The following is a 17,195-nucleotide window of genomic DNA, read 5'->3' on the forward strand; positions in this document are numbered from 1 at the left end:
TTTCTCCCTCGAGGTAATGGACACGGGCAGGCTGGTTGTTAACAGGCCTGGACGTTGGCGTGGAGAGAGACCAACTGTTTGACCATTTTCAGATAGGTTTCCTCTTGGAGGGTCGTCGTCTTTTCGTCTCGTCAAATGACCAGGGGTTTGTCGATGGTCCCAAAGAGCTGGTCATGGGGACACTCCCCGCACCTGTAACAAGTGACCTTGTTCTGGGAGGGACGGCTCCCCTACTGGCACCACTCTTTCTTGTATTGAGCCCCAGGTTTAACCTCGTGGACCTTACCCTTTTGCTGGGGGGTCCCACTATTCTTACCATTCCTATATGCTACCGTGAGCTGCCGGATTACAGTCTCTTCGGTTGCTAGGGGGTCTCGGTGGTCAAACCAAGTATCAGCCTTTGCTTTTATCTGGGGCAGGCAATTGGACACCAGAAAACGAAGCCATTGGGTCCGCTGCCGCTGGTTCATGTGTGCCCTATGTTGTCCCCCTATTCACGCGCTGTTGTAGACTGGCCACAGCCTGTCTGCAAATGCCTGTGGGGTCTCCCCTTCCTCCTGCAGTGTTTTCCCTATGCGATCGAACGGACTGCCGTCGTTCGCACCCATGGCTTCCAGTATTTCCTCCTTTAGGTCCTCAAAACCCTTCTGCCCTCTCTTAGCCTCATCTGAAAGGGTCTGATAGAGCTTACTATCTACAGAAAAAAGCAATATTTTGGCTTTCTCTTCATCATCACAGCCGTTAACACAGGCTGCCTGTTCTACCTCTTGGAAGTGCATTGAGGGGTCTCCCTTTTCGGAGAGCAGGGGAATATGTTTCTCCAGGCCCCTGAGCTGTTGGGTATCATAGGGTACCAGATAGGTATGCTGAACAGCCCCTGGGTCATTATCGTTCACGGGCGGACCGTACCTCCATTGTTGGAGGGGGTACACTGGTCCTGGTCCCCGCCTGCCTAGTGGGACCTGCTGGCATTCTCCTACAACGCCATTGTCCACCCATTCTTGCTGCCAGAGCTCCTCAAAACTCGGAGCTGTCGGCTGCGGTCTTGGGATCTCTAATTCCCTAGCCAGCTCTGTTCTGGGTGCTGCCTGTGGGGTGGTTTGATTTGGGCTGCTGGTACTGTCCAACGGACTTCGCTTCCGACTTATGAGACATACCATCCCTTTAGTCCTTAGTAACTCCATACCCAAACTCTCTATCTTTCTGTTACATGGGGCATGATGTACTCCACTAAACCTTTGGTCGCAGGCCAGCTTATAAGCTGCCTTTACCTCCCTAACCTTTTCCTCCTGCTCTGTTACTTCTGAGGTGAGGCGGGCATTCTCTTCCCGCATTCTCATCTCGTTACTCTTTGCTTCTGTAATTTGGCACTTTAGAAACTCTATCTTGTGCCTCGCATGGCTTTTGCCCTCGCTAGCTTCTTGGGTGAGGTGTGCGTTTTCCTCCTGTAGCCTTATCTCACTGTCCCTAGCCTGTGTGACTTCCTGCAGAAGGCGCTCTATCTCTGCCTGGCATTTCATGACCTCTAGTGTGAGGAGTGCATTTTCTTCCCACACGCTCATCCCACTATCTCTGGCCTCATTCAACTCTCTTATGAGGCGTTCTACCTCCACCTGGCATTTTTCAAACTCTGACTTCCGATTCTTGGCCTCTGTAACCTCCTCCCACACCCTCATCTCACCCTTCTTAACCCAGCCACCTATACTATAATAGGTCAGCTTACACACTGCCGCTAACTTCTGCAGGGCTACCCACAGACTGAAAGCAAGAAAAGCAAGAGCTGATGCTTTCTCCAAATCTAGACCACTTATTACATCAAAAACTGCCTCCAGTCCTGCCGCGGTCGTCAATTTGTAGGGGGGCATCCTTTACCTGGTTTACGGTAATTTACTTGGTCAGTCAGCCTTTGCCACTGCACTGTGACCAATTCCAATCGGCAGTTTTGAATCGCTAAACACCCCCCTCCAGTTCTGACTGGAGGAACTTATAATTAATGATATATTAAAAACGGACAAATGGTCTGGATGCAAGAAAGTCAAATTTTATTAAAACTAAAGAAACTACACCACACGATCAAAGTAATCACGGTAAAATTGCTTAACGGGGAAGGCAGACGGCAAAAATGAGGGATAAATGGTTACAATGTTAATCTTACAATCTTAGCAACATTTCCCTGAAATTACCACCCCTTTACTTCTCACTAGATTGTCTTGCTAGTGGGTCAGAAGACTTGCTTACCTGCGGTCCAAAGAGTAAAAGAGACAAAAAAAGGGCAGAGGACTTCCTGGGCTTAATCTTTATACCCTGGGAGTCCCTGCTGTTTTCGCGCCGAAAAGGTCCGTGCACAATTTCGCACCGAAAAGTCCAAATACACAAGAGAAGGGCTTTAACTTCCTCCATTCATACATGGAGACATCACGTAGTAGAGTCAATTTCAGTGAATGGATGTGTGTAAACAACTCATTGTGCTTCCTGTCCGATGATTGGCTGATTCAAACGGGCTACTCCCCAGTGTTAACAAGCAGCTTGTAGGTTACCAGACCCGCCCAATAACACAGGGTGATTGACAGCTCGGGCTCCATTCAAACTTACTACAGGGCAGCGCTGAGCTTTTCATATGCTAACAGCCTGTCTGTCCTTTTCTGCTGCCTTTTAAAATTCTGTTTCCATGAGGTCTGTTCAGCCATTTTTATGCCCTGGGCAATTTAAACAGTTCAAAACTCAGGAGTACATCTTTTAATAAAATGTACAATCTTAAAGTGTGCGATTTTCACAAAGTTCTTTGATTCCAGTGTCCAAGTGCTGCCTAGCTTACGAGCTTTTTAACGCAGCCTTTTGCGGCCCTGGGTGTGCTTTAAAACATTGTCCAACCCAGAGACAATTTAAATCACACAAGTCTTCATCCACGATGTGGATTAATATTTCCCGATCTTCACTGGCTGAGAGGATTTTGCGACCACTACAGGTACCCCACTAGTCACTGCCTGCCACTCAGAAAAAATATCCCTTTATTCCAACTGTTTGCTTTCTGCCTGCCAACCAGTTCTCTATCCAACTCAATAACTTGCCCCCAATCCCATGTGCCTTAATTTTACACGCTAATCTCTTATGCGGGACCTTATCGAAAGCCTTTTGAAAATCCAAATACACCACATCCACTGGTTCTCCCTTATCTATTCTACCAGTTACATCCTCAAAAAATTCCCGTAGATTAGTCAAGCATGATTTACCTTTTGTAAATCCATCTTGACTTTTCCGAACCGTTCACTTTTTTCCAAGTGCTCTGCTATTACATCCTTTATAATGGACTCTAGCATTTTCCCCACTACCGATGTCAGGCTTACCGGTCTGTAATTCCCCATTTTCTCTCTACCACCCTTTTTGAACAGTGGGGTAACATTAGCTACCCGCCAATCCATGGGTAGATTCCCTGTTCCGACTCCCACCTCTTATCCCAACATATGCTAGTCCCTTCTTGGGTCCCGGTGACCATCCGGTGGGTGTCATTCCCCATTCGTTCCCAGTCAGCTGTACGGTCCCCCATGTCTGTGCTCAGCTTCCTGAGCCTCCACCACCTCCCCAGGGGAATCTGTCATTTGCAAGTCAGGCACACGCGTTTCCCCTCAGTAACCACGACCCGTGAGGCCACAACCTGTACGCTGGGGCAGGGGAGGGATGCCTCCCCGTAGGTGAACCCGGTCTGGCTGGAGTACCGGGTGGAGTTGGATCCCAACCACCCAGGCCATCTTCCCTCATGGGCGTAGAAGGCAGGCTCCTCCGCACCTTGCTCGCTGCTCTCAGCAGTCACCACTGGAGCCATATCTCCCGAGCACCCGTAGATTTGAGAGTCCTCCACGTCACCTTGCTTTCCAATGCTCATCCCTAGCAGGGTGAGTAGGAGTACGCTCCCCTTCATTCGGAAATCCTCTCTGCAAAGAGATACAAGAGCATATAGCCAGGTCCTGAGGAGATTCTCTGGCTTGGGTGAAGCATAGTCGAGTCTTGCGACCTCGACTCAATATAAACATTCTTAAAAATACTACTATTATATTAACTACCCATCACCTTGTTTCAACTTAAACTAAACACCCAAACTTAAGAATATAAACTTACGTAAAACTATGTATATCCGCCGCCCGTCTCCGAGCGGCCAGGTTAATCTCTGTTTGGACTGCAGCACACCGCTCCCTTCGGTGTGGCCGCACTGTCCTATACTTTCGGTCCCTCGCAGTCTGTGGCTGCCGGCTGGGGACCTCTGTCCTTGGACTTCCCCCTAACTCGGGAGGCTGTCCTTTTAAATGGGGAGCTGGTGACCATGTTTTCTTTGGCTGGGACATCCGTGGGGACCTTCTGAGAACTTTGGCGGGTGGGGTTTTCTTGGCTGGTAGGCCTTTAACCCGAACCGCTGCCTCCTCTGGTGCGGTCTGTGGGCTTACCACTGCCATTGGCTGGGGGTCCTCTTCCTCAGGCTTTACCTCTCCTGAACCTGGGCTAGGGGCAGGTAACTCTTCACAGCCTGGTGCTACAGGCTGAGGGTCTCCGCCCCCAGGGCCCAAGTCTGGGTCAGGGGCGGGGTCTCTGCCCTCAGGTTCCTCCTCCTCTAAACCTGGGTTAGGGGCGGGGTCTTTGCCCTCGGGTCCCTCCTCCTCTAAACCTGGGTCAGGGACAGGGTCTTTGCCCTCGGGTCCCTCCTCATCTGAAGCCCAGAAGAGTGGGGGAGTGTCCCAATCGGTGGGTGGGATGGCCCCTCCCCTTAAGCAAGCCACAGCGCCTGCCTGTGTAGTCTGTGAACTTGCTCCCGCTGCAGGCTGAGAATTTCTATCCTCAGGCCCTACCCCAACTGGCTGTTTTCTCTTTTCGGGTTTAAAACGTTTACAATGATTAATATGGAAACATTTGGTGCGTCGAGGCATCTTAATGGCATATACCATGGGGCTTGCCTTGTCTACAATGCTATAGGGCCCCATGTATAATGGTTCCACAGTCCCTACTCGAGCGTAATTCCTCACCATGACCTGATCACCTACCTCCCACTCATGGTCTTTTCGGGGTTCTAACAGCAATCCGTTACTCCGATGCTGCTTTCCCATGTTCCCAGCTGCCTGCTCATGGACCAGTTTAAGGTGCTCAAAGAGGTTTCGGGCGAACCTGTCCCGGTTTACCTCTCTGAGCTGACATTCTGTGAGCACCGGGGCTAGTACATGGGTGGGGGTCCGCATAACCCTGCCATTCATCAGCTCGTTCGGGGAGTACCCCGTGCATTTTGACTGGCTGGCCCAGATCCCCATCAGAACCAACAGTAGGACCTCGGCCCATTTTCGAGGCGAGTCCACCATCTCCTTTCTCAACCTTTCTTTTAGGGTCCTGTTCATTCTCTCCACAATCCCTGATGACTGTGGGTTGTGTGCCACGTGCCACTTCCCCTCGTTGCCTAGTAGCATAAGGGTATTCTGCATTACCTGTCCAGTAAAGTGACTCCCTTGGTCGGACTCCACATACTGTGGTAGCCCCCACCGCGAGACCACCTCCCGGACCAGGATCCTGGCAATACCCAGAGCTGTGGCTGTTTGCAGGGTAAGGCCTCTACCCATTTCGTGAACACATCTACCAGGACTAGGCAGTAGTTACAGCCTCCCTGAGCGGTGGGCAGGGGCCCGATGTAGTCGACCGCCATGGTCCCTCTACCCTCCTGATGTGACCCATAGGTACCTTCCTTTTGTGGGGGTCAGGGTTATTAGCAGCACACACCAAACAGCCGGCGCAGAATTTGCGGACATCTTCCCTGAGTCCTGGCCATCATCCCGCCTGTTCCACCCATTGCCAGGTGGTCTCGGGCCCAGGGTGTCCCGCTCCTGGACCCTCATGGGCCAGTTGAAGGAATTCCCTCCGGTGTTGCTGCGGCACAACCCATTGTTCCCCCCGGAACAGCATCCCCTCTTTCGCGGAGAGTGTTGCTGTGCTGTAAGGACACTCTACCCTTTTTCCCTCAGTCACTGCACTGAGGACTGCTTTGAGGACGGGGTCTTGGGCTTGGACCGTCTTAAGGTCTGAGGCTAAAGCTACCCCTGCACTCCCTTATGTCCCATCCCTACCTCTGACTGCTGCCATGGGTTTGGACCCATATGGGTCCCAGAAAGTGCCTGTGCGGGCACCCTCCTTGGCGAGCATGTCAGCCTGCTGGTTGCCCTGACTGCGGGGTTCTGTGGAGGAATGGGCTTTCACCTTGTGGATGAAAACCTCCCCTTCCTCCCCCACTGCTGCTCGGACCTTTTCCAGCAGGGGTTTCACTGTGAGGGGTCTCCCATCGGCGGAGTTGTATCCGCGGCGGGATCAGATGGCCAGGTGCTCCGTACACGAATTGCACGTAAACATGCTGTCCGAGCAAATCATGTATGGGGTGGGGAAGATTTTGGGGTGTGCAATGACGTACACTACCGCGGACAGTTCAGCCTGCTGGGCGCTCATGGTGCTGGGGTGCTTAATTGCCAGGGCAATGTTTGCCGCTGGGTCATAAACTCCACACCCCGTGAGTCGCTTGCCAGCAGATACCGTGCTGGAGCCCCGTGGAATGTATCCCGGCCCGTAAACCTATGTCCGCTTCCAAAACCCCTTCAATGGAAAACCGGTGGGCTGTCCCAGGATATACCAGGTTGGCTGTGAGATTTGGCTCGCAGAGACCCTTCACCTTGAGGTCCATCTGTGAGAGGAGCAGGGTCCAGCGAGCAATGAGGGCACTGCTCACCGTTCCATCCTTGATCCTCCCATCCAGGAGCATCTGGGTGGGTGTGTGATGGGTGAGGAGGGTGATGGGAGAGGTTCCTGTGAAGATCAGTGATCTCTTCACAGCCCAATGTGTGGCAAAGTGGTGCCACTCACAGTTGGAGTAGCTCCTCTCCACATCCGTGAGTATCCTGGAGGAGTAGACCTCCGGCCTCAGCCTGCCATGCCACTCTTGGAGCAGCACAGCACTCAGGCTGTCCCCGCTGGCTGCCACTTCCAGGAAAAACTCTTTCCCCCATCTATGGCCCCTAGAGCTGGTGCGGTCTGTAAGCCCTTCTTGAGCCTGACAAATGCTGCCTGGCAACCCTCATCCCAAACCCACTCCAGTCCCTTGTGTAGGAGTCGGAGCAGAGGGGCTGCTGTGGCTGCATAGTCTTCAATGAAGTCCCTGCAGTACCCGGTTAGCCCTAGAAACGACCTCACACCCGTGACTGTGTTGGGGACTGGTAACTCTTGTACCGCTTCTCTCCTAGCCTTATCTATGGCCTTTTCTCCAGTGCGTACGGTCAGGCCGAGGAATTTCACCTCCTGTTGGCCGATCTGCGCTTTCTGGGGGTTTACTTTAAAACCCTTCTGCCAGAGCAGCTCCAGCAGTTCGGCCAGTAGTGGGCCATGCTCCTCTCTCGAATCAGAGAAGAGAAGCAGGTCATCCACATATTGCACCAACTGCCTGGGCTGGCTGAAATCCTTTAAACTGTTTGACATGATGGAAAATGCTGTGGCTGTTGTGGAAGCCCTGAGGCAAACAGCTCCAGGTGTACTGTTGCCCTTTAAACGTAAAGGCAAACTTGTACTGATCCTCCCTCCTTAAAGGGATGGACCAAAACCCGTTGGAAATATCCAGCACCGTGAAAGTGGTCGCGGATGCTGGGATACTTCCTATCAGGTCAGCAACTGCTGCTACCGTGGGTGCACAGGCTGGGATGTTACTGTTGAGCACCCAATAGTCCACCATGGCCCTCCAGGAATTGTCCGGCTTTCTAACCGGCCACAGTGGAGAGTTTGGTCTCAGAACTCCCTGTTGTACTAAGGAGGACATGGCTGCCTCCATGTCTGGCTCCGCTTCCCTGGGGAAGTTATACTGTTTCTGTGGTCGGGCCATGGGGTCCCCGTCTACACTGACCTCAAAGCCGTTGACCCTCCCGCAGTCGTGTTTGTGTGTGGCAAATGTGGCTAGGTGGGCTTGCACAAATGCCTGGAACTCCTTTGGGGTGTTACTGATCATGAGCTCGAGGTTATAACCCCCCTTGGGCTTCATGGTGCATAGGGTCCCCTTCCCCTCTTTTCCTGGGATGACTACTACCTCGCCGTCCTTTCCTGTACTTGCCCCCCATAGGCAATGGTTTCTTAAATCGACCAGGATCCCGTGGCCTACAATAAAGTCGGCTCCCAGGACCCTCTTCCACCCTCCACTTCCCACTTCATTAGGACACAGGTCCACTTAGAGCGGAGTGGTCCTAAACGAATGGCGAGCGGGATGGAAAATGAGCCGGCCTGTTCTTTGCCTGTGAATCCCGACAGACTGTATGGGACCCTGTTAGATAGAGGCGAGGTAGTGGGGTTAGCTGAATGGACCACGGTGCATGATTCCCCCGTGTCCAACAGATAGGTCCCCTTCACCTTTTCTACGTCCATCTCCACGAGGGGTCTTTTCCATTCATCGTACCGAAGGGTACATAAGAACATATGAACATAAAAAATAGGAGCAGGAGTAGGCCAATTGGCCCCTCGAGCCTGCTCCGCCATTCAATAAGATCATGGCTGATCTGATCCTAACCGCCAATCTACTATCACAGAACCATCTCCTGAATCTAACAGAATTAGACACACAAAATAGGAGCAGGATCAGGCTACATGGCCCCTGGGCCCATTCCACTACCCACAGGGCCATGTCCGATCCAAACCTAGACTCATGTCCAAATTCCTGCCCGCTCCCCGTAACCCTTAATTCCCTTTACTTCTAGGAAACTGTCTATTTCTGTTTTAAATTTATGTAATGATGTAGCTTCTACAGCTTTTTGGGGCAGCATATTCCATGGACCTACCACCCTCTGAGTGAAGTAGTTCCTCCTCATCTCAGTTTTGAAAGAGCAGCCCCTTATTCTAAAACTATGCCCCCTAGTTCTAGTTTCACCCATCATCGGGAACATCCTCCCCGCATCCACCCGATCCAACCCCTTCACAATCTTATATGTTTCAATAAGATCGCCTCTCATTCTTCTGAACTCCAATGAGTAGAGTCCCAATCTACTCAACCTCTCCTCATATGTCCATCCCCTCATCCCCGGGATTAACCGAGTGAACCTCCTTTGTACTGACTCGAGAGCAAGTATGTCTTTTCTTAAGTATGGACACCAAAACTGTACGCAGTATTCCAGGTGCGGTCTCACCAATACCTTGTACAACTGAAGCAATACCTCCCTATTTTTATATTCTATCTCCCTAGCAATGAAAGCCAACATTCCATTGGCCTTCTTAATCACTTGCTGCACCTGCATACTAACCTTTTGAGTTTTGTGCACCAGGACCCCAGATCCCTTTGTACATGAATACTTTCCAGTTTCTTGCCATTAAGATAATAGCTTGCTCTACGATTTTTCCTGCCAAAGTGCATAACCTCACACTTTCCAGTATTGTATTCCATCTGCCCAATCTCTGCCCACTTACTTAGCCTGTCTATGTCCCCTTGCAGGTTTTTTATGCCCTCCTCACTCACTACTTTCCCTCCCATCTTAGTATCATCTGCAAACTTTGATATGTTACACTCGGTCCCCTCCTCCAAATCGTTAATATAGATTGTAAAGAGTTGGGGACCCAACACTGACCCCTGCGGAACACCACTAGTTACTGATTGTCAGTCTGAGAATGAAACATTTATCCCAACTCTCTGCCTTCTGTTAGATAGCCAATCCTCTATCCATGCCAGAATATTACCCCCATACCGGGATTTTTTATCTTAAGCAATAATCTTTTGTGTGGCACCTTGTCAAATGCCTTTTGGAAGTCTAAATACACTACGTCCACTGGTTCCCCTTTATCCACCCTATATGTTACATCCTCAAAGAACTCCAGCAAATTTGTCAAACATGACTTCCCCTTCATAAAACCATGCTGACTTTGTCCTATTAAATTATGATTATCCAAATGTCCTGTTACTGTCTCCTTAATAATGGACTCCAAAATTTTACCTACCACAGATGTTAGGCTAACCGGTCTATAGTTTCCAGCCTTCAGTCTACTGCCCTTTTTAAATAAGGGTGGTACATTAGCAGTTTTCCAGTCTGCCGGGACCTTTGCTGAGTCCAGGGAGTTTTGGAAAATTATTACCAATGCATCCACAATCCCTACCGCCACTTCCCTCAAGACCCTAGGATGTAAGCCATCAGGTCCAGGTGATTTATCCGCCTTGAGTCCCATTATTTTACCGAGTACCACTTCCTTAGTGATTTTGATCGTGTTTAGCTCCTCCCCACTATAGCCCCCTGTTTGTCCAGTGTTGGGATATTCTTAGTGTCCTCTACTGTAAAGACTGATACAAAATATTCATTCAGTGTTTTTTCCATCTCCATATTTCCCACCATTAATTTCCCGGTCTCATCCTCTAAGGGACCAACATTTACTTTAGCCACCCTTTTACCTTTTATATAACTATAAAAACTCTTACTATCTGTTTTTATATTTTTTGCTAATTTACTTTCATAATCTATCTTCCCTTTCTTAATCAATCTTTTTGTTATTTTTTGCTGTCTTTTAAAGTTTTCCCAATCCTCTATCCTCCCACTAGATTTGGATACCTTATATGACCTTGTTTTTAGTCGAATACTATCCTTAATTTCTTTACTTAGCCATGGATGGCTGTCTTTTCTTTTACACCCTTTTCTTCTCAGTGGAATATATATTTTTTGGAAGTTGTAAAATAACTCCTTAAATGTATACCACTGATCAAGTATCATCTTACCCTTTAATCTATTTTCCCAATCAACTCTACTCAATTCCGCTCTCATACCTTCATAGTCGCCTTTATTCAAGCTTAGCACGCTTGTTTGAGATCCAACCTTCTCACCCTTTAATTGAATATGGAATTCAACCATGTTATGGACTCTCATTCCAAGGGGATCCTTTACTAGGACATTTTTAATTAGTCCTGTCTCGTTACACAGGACCAGATCTAAGGTTGCTTGCCCCCTGGTCGGTTCAGTTACATACTGCTCAAGAAACCCATCCCTAATAAACTCAATGAACTCATCCTCAAGGCAGCCCTGCCCAATTTGATTTGTCCAATTAGTTAAAATCCCCCATAATTATAGATGTTCCCTTATTACAAGCCTCAACTATTTCCTGATTAATACTCCGTCCAACAGAGTTGCAACTGTTCGGAGGCCTATAGACTACGCCCACTAGTGTTTTTTTCCCCTCATTATTCCTTATCTCCACCCAAACTGTTTCATTATCCTAATCTTTTGACCCAATATCATTTCTCTGTATTACAGTGATTCCTTCCTTTATTAACATAGCCACCCCACCTCCCCTTCCTTCCTGCCTGTCCTTCCTGATTATTAAATAACCTGGTATGTTTAATTCCCAGGCATTGTCACCCTGCAGCCATGTTTCTGTAATGGCCACAAGATCATACCCACATGTAGTTATTTGTGCCATTAACTCGTCTATTTTGTTACGAATGCTACGTGCATTCAGATAGAGAACTTTCAAATATGTTTTGTGACACTTAGTTCCTGCTTTTGCCCTTTTTATTACTTTACCTTTTACTCCATACCTTCTGCCCCTTCCTGACACGCTCTGGTTTTTAATTTCCCTACTGCTACCTAAATCTATGACCTTCTCTGTTGTCATTTTTATTATTTGCTCTCTCGGACTCTCCCCCCCACTAGTTAGTTTAAAGCCCTCTCTACAACCCTAGTTATATGATCCGCCAGGACTCTAGTCCCAGCACTGGCCAAGTGAAGCCCGTCCCAATGGAACAGCTCCCTCCTGCCCCAGTACTGGTGCCAGTGTCCCAGGAAGCAAAACCCATTTCTCCCACACCAGTCTTTGAGCCATGCATTTAACTCTCTAATTTTATTTGTCCTAGCCAAATTCGCTCGTGGCTCAGGTAATAATCCAGAGATTATTACCCTTGAGGTTCTGTTTTTTAATTTGACCCCTAGCTGCTCATACTCCTTTAATAGAACCGGCTTCCTAGTCCTATCTACGTCGTTTGTACCAACAAGGACCATGACAACTGGATCCACCCCCTCCCACTGCAAGTTTCTTTCCAGCCCAGTGGAGATGTCCTTAACCCTGGCACCGGGTAGGCAACACAGCCTTTGGAACTCTCGCTCTCGGCTGCAGAGAACTCTATCTATCCCCCTAATAATACTATCCCCTACCTCTACAACATTTCAATTTACTCCCCCCTCTTGAATGGCCCCCCGTTCCATGGTGCGGTGGCCAGGTTGCTCATCCTCCCTGCATTCCCTGCTCCTGTCCCCACAGGGAGTAAGAACCTCGAACCTGTTGGACAAGAGCAAGGGCTGCTGCTCCTCCAGCTCTACCTCCTGGATCCCCGTACCTGCCTCACTCATAGTCACACTGTCCTGTCCCTGACCATGGGCTATATCTGAATTAATTAACTTCATAGGTGTGACCACCTCCTGATACACAGAGTCCAGGTACTTCTCCCCCTCCCTGATGTGTTGCAGTGTCTGAAGCTCAGACTCCAGCTCATCAACATGGAGCTGGAATTCCTGTAGCAGCAGACACTTGTCACAGACATAATCACCGTGAGCCTCAATGGGGTTCACCGGCTCCCACATCTCGCAACAGTAACACATCACCTGCTCCATTCTATGTAATTAATTACATTTTTTATTGTTAGTTATGGACACCCTCTGCCCGATTTTAGATGCTAGCATCCCCATTAATTAATTGGATTTAAATTAAATCAATCCCTCTAGTTACACCAGTTAAATGGTTTACCAACAGTCACTCTGCACCAGAAAGTCCTTATTATCTACAACCCACAGAGTTAAAGTTTGAAAAGAGCATCTAACACCCCACTTACCCTAACTCACAGCACTCTTTGATGACTCGCACTCAGTGCTTGCTCGCACTAGGACTGGTCTTTTTATACTGTTTGTTTGTTTACAGCCAAATGAGTCACCCCTGCTGATTGGTTAGAAAACTGGTTTCCACTGCCTGCTGTGCCAATTTACTCCTACTGCAGTGTAACCTTGTTTTACTCTTCTTAAACCAACAGAATCCCAAATATTTAACTTTTCCTCTTTACTTAAACTGCTTAAGTAATCTTATCAAGAATGATTTAAAGAGAAATAACAATTAAAGAACTCTCACACTTACCCAAACTCACAGCTCTCTTTGATGACTCGCACAGGTAAACAGGCTGCGCTGGCTCTAGTCAGGGCTGTGGGTTAGATGGGGCTGATGGGGTCAGAGCACCGGTAGCGGCTGCTACTCTCCCGTGGCCAGTCAATAAGGACCTCATGGTGTCCAAAAATGACTCGACCATGGCGGGAGGGATTCCTGCCTCCGCCTTTTGGGCTGGGGCTGTGGAATTCTTTCCATTGTTGTCTTTCCAAGGGTTTTTGCACTCCTTCCGCCAATGACCATCCTTCCCACACCTGTAACAATTCGTCTTTGTGTTGGGGGGGGGTTATTCCCTTCCTGATGCCACTCTTTCCTACCCTGTCTGGGTTTTACCTCATGCACCTTCACCTTGGGTGGGTGTGCGTCGGTTCCCCTACCATTCTTATAGTCTATGGTCAACTGTCTGATCACCGTAAGTTCTGTGGTCTGGGGATTCTTGGGGTCGAACCAAACCTCCGCCTTGGCCTGGACCTGTGGCAAGCTGTTTGTCAACCGGCAACGGACCCAATGGGCCAGTGGATCCCCATTCAGGAACGCCCGGTTAGGTGCCCCCGGACAGGCACTCCGGTACACCAGCCATAACCTGTCCGCGAAAGCTTGCGGGATTTCCCCTGCGAGCTGCACCGTCTTCTCCACACGGGAGAAAGGACTTCCCTCATTCATCCCCATGGCCTCCAGAACTTCATAACTGAGCTCCTCATACCTGCACTGCCCCTTCTTACACTCGTCAGAGAGGGATTGGAGGAGCCTACTCTCCAGGGGGAATAGAAGCATTTTGGCCTGCTCAGCACCAGCGCAGTCATTGACGCTGGCTGCCTGCTCTACTTCCCTGAAGTGGATCGAGGGGTCCCCTTTTTCGGAGAGCTTTGGGATATGGCTCACTATAGCCCTATGCTGCTGGGTGCTATAGGGTAATACGAACTGGTTTTGGAGGGGTCCCTCGTCGCCGCCATTAACGGGTGGGCTGAACCTCCGATGCCGGGCTGGGCACATCGGTCCCGGCTCCGGCCTCTCTGGCGGGGGTTGCTCCACCTCTGCTCCCACCCCTGACTCCACCCCCCTTGCTGCCAGACCTCGCTGAAACCTGGTGCTACAGGTGGTGGTCGGGTAACCTCCTGTTCCTCAACCGGATCGTCCCTGGGCACTACCAGTGATGTTTGAACTGTTCTCCCCTCGTTCCCCATAAAATCCGTCTGGCCTGCCTTCGGGCTTATGAGGCACACCATGCCTTTTGCCTTCCTCAGGGCCAGGCTCAGATTTTATATCTGCTCCTTGCAGGGGCCATGATCTGCACCTGTTCATTCGCTAACTTGTAAGCTGCCTTTACCTCCTTTACTTGCTCCTCCTGTTCTCTCACTTGCCTTGGTAGGTGGGCGTTCTTTTCCCACAACCTCAACTCATTACCCTTGGCTTCGGTGATTTGGCACTGTAGGTATTCCAACTAGGCTTTATGTTCTCCCATTAAATGCACCCTTTCCTGATTCAGGGCCTGCAATGCTACTAGTAAATTCTCCCCTGCTAGAGCCTTATCCTGGATCTCCAGGGCTGACTCCTTTAACTCGGCTGCCTGTGCTGCAACGAGCCTGTCCAAAAGCTGGACCTGCTTTTTGAAGCACATCAGCCAGACTGCCTTCTCTAGGGAATTCTTGTGTTCCCTCCCTTCTGTCCACTTAGCTGCTGCATCTACCCAATGCCCAGCCCTCAACAGAGTGGTGATCAACTTCTTTGTGATATTCACTTTACTGAACACATAATCAGAAATCCTTCCCTCCATCATGGTTTGCTCATCTGAACCATTGTCTACTGTATCGCACCCCTGTTGCCGGAGTACCGCTGTGGTCGCCATTTCTGTAGGGGGTGGCATGCGCCCAGTCAGCTTCACCTCTGACTGTCTCTGAGCAGTTCGAATCGCTCCCACACCCCTGGGTTCTAGACACCAGGCTTAGGTACAGACGGCGATACAGAAAATCGAGTAGACAAGTGGTTTGGTGCAAGAAAACCACATTTTATTAAAAGCAGAATAAAACAATCTTATGAAAATTACTGGTATGAATACAGGCATAAACAATTATACTTATATGGGAATGGGGAACACACGGCACATCGAGGGAAACAAATAAATTAACAATCCCCTTATCCTTATCCCACCCCCTATACCTAACTAGATTAAGCTATGAGGGGCCAAGAATTCATGCTCACCAATCCGAAACATGTTGCTTTAACTGGGTTGGTTTTGCGGTCCACTCTTTCTGTCCTTTGGTGTATCCCATCACCACATGGTCTCACGGCGCGGTGCTGAAGTTGTGTATGCAACGCACCCTCCTTTTCCTCAGCTAATGTCGTCATCGAGTCGCGATGGGTTTTCTTCTTCTTCTTCCTCGGGCGGTCGTTGACGGTATTGCTGCGGTTGGGGGACGGTTTGCGGTCTTTATCGTCTAAATGATTTCTCTATCCAAGCTTCGAATGCCAGTTTATTCTTAGACTGGGCTATTATTGATTTTGCTACCCATCCTTCGAATGCTAGCTTATTCTTCAACCTGGGCTATGACTCTGGGGTTTTATTGTCCCTGCATGTAAATGCCAACTTATTTCTTCAAGCGCCAGCTTATAACTAGGCATTTGTCCCCCAACACATCTTTCCACTGCCCTTCTCTGCTTTTACTGTATTCTTCATCTCATCTCGTCTTGTCTGCCCGTTTGAGGCATGTGTGTCCTGTGTGATTTCAAATCGGGTCCGTTCTCCTCCCACGTTTGGCCCCGGTGTAATGGGCGTCCTTGGTGTTGAGCGGCATATGGAGCGAGAAGAGAGCCCACCACGAGGCCAGTGCACAAGAATGAGAGGCAGCAGGCCAAGGCCACAAGCAAGAGATAAGAGAGCGATTGCCACTGATGGGCCGACAATTATACTCGGTTCTTCATTCCTTATCTGCGCACCAAATCAGGTCAGTCCTTTGTCTAACTCGTTTAAAATGATTACAGCCATTTACTTTAACGACTTCTGGAGTGGTTGCCTCTGGGTCTAATGGCTTCGATGTCCTGGTTGTTTGTCATGGATGAAACTTAATTGTCCCCATCCTGACTTGATGGCTACTGTGAGCAGAAACCTAATTGCCTCGATTTTAGGCCCATTCTAGCTTGATCTGTTTCCAAGGCAAATGAATGCATAATCTGTGTTTGCTGTGGCTGTCTGGCCCCACAGAGTCCTTTCACAGATTCCTGCATTTTAAGTTTCGTCTCTGGGCCTGCCTGTTTGCAGGGCTCTGCTATTAAAATCCTGTCGGTTTTGGTCACTAGGTTACCGAAGCCATTTTGGGTACCCTGTTTTTAATAACTTGTCCAAACAGGGTCCCTTGATCCATAATTCTGAGGAATGTGGGAATTTTGAGAACCCTACAAGCTGGAAGGTTTAGAGGGGATTTGAGGCAACATTTCTTCACCCAGAGGGTTGTGGGGGTCTGGAACTCACTATCTGAAAGCGTGATGGAGGCAGGAACCCTAACCACATTTAAAACGTACTTGGATGTGCACTTGGATGCTGTAACCTGCAGGGCTACGAGCCAAGAGCTGGGAAGTGGGATTAGGCTGGATAGCTCTTTGTTGACTGGCGCAGACACGATGGGCCGAAATGGCCTCCTTCCGTGCTGTAACCTTCTATGATTCTATGAAAACTATTTTTGATATTTCTAGCAAAATACTGTTTTAAAGGATGTGCATGTGTTCACTGATATGTTGCAAATCACGTTCTATATTAGTGTGTCACTAAAGACATGGGGGGAGAAATTTAGTTATGAGTGCCAGCCGTTAGCGCCTTAAGAGGGCAATAGGTGGGGCGCTAACCAACTAGAACCCGGGCGTGGTGAGACCTGCGCCTCTCGCGAAATTGTGCAGACATTTAGCGGCGGCGCTAAACCCTACCGCCCGCTGTCCTGCGCACGCAGATCTTGACGTCATTCCAGAGTGCAACGCCCTTGGGGCGCCCCGGACCGGAAATTCAGTGGCATCCCCCTCCTTTCCGCCTGTCGCTACCAACG

The sequence above is a fragment of the Somniosus microcephalus genome, chromosome 1 (genome assembly GCF_052327205.1).
Source record: "Somniosus microcephalus isolate GS21.2 chromosome 1, FLI_Smic_1.0, whole genome shotgun sequence".
NCBI classification, from domain to species: Eukaryota; Metazoa; Chordata; class Chondrichthyes; order Squaliformes; family Somniosidae; genus Somniosus; species Somniosus microcephalus.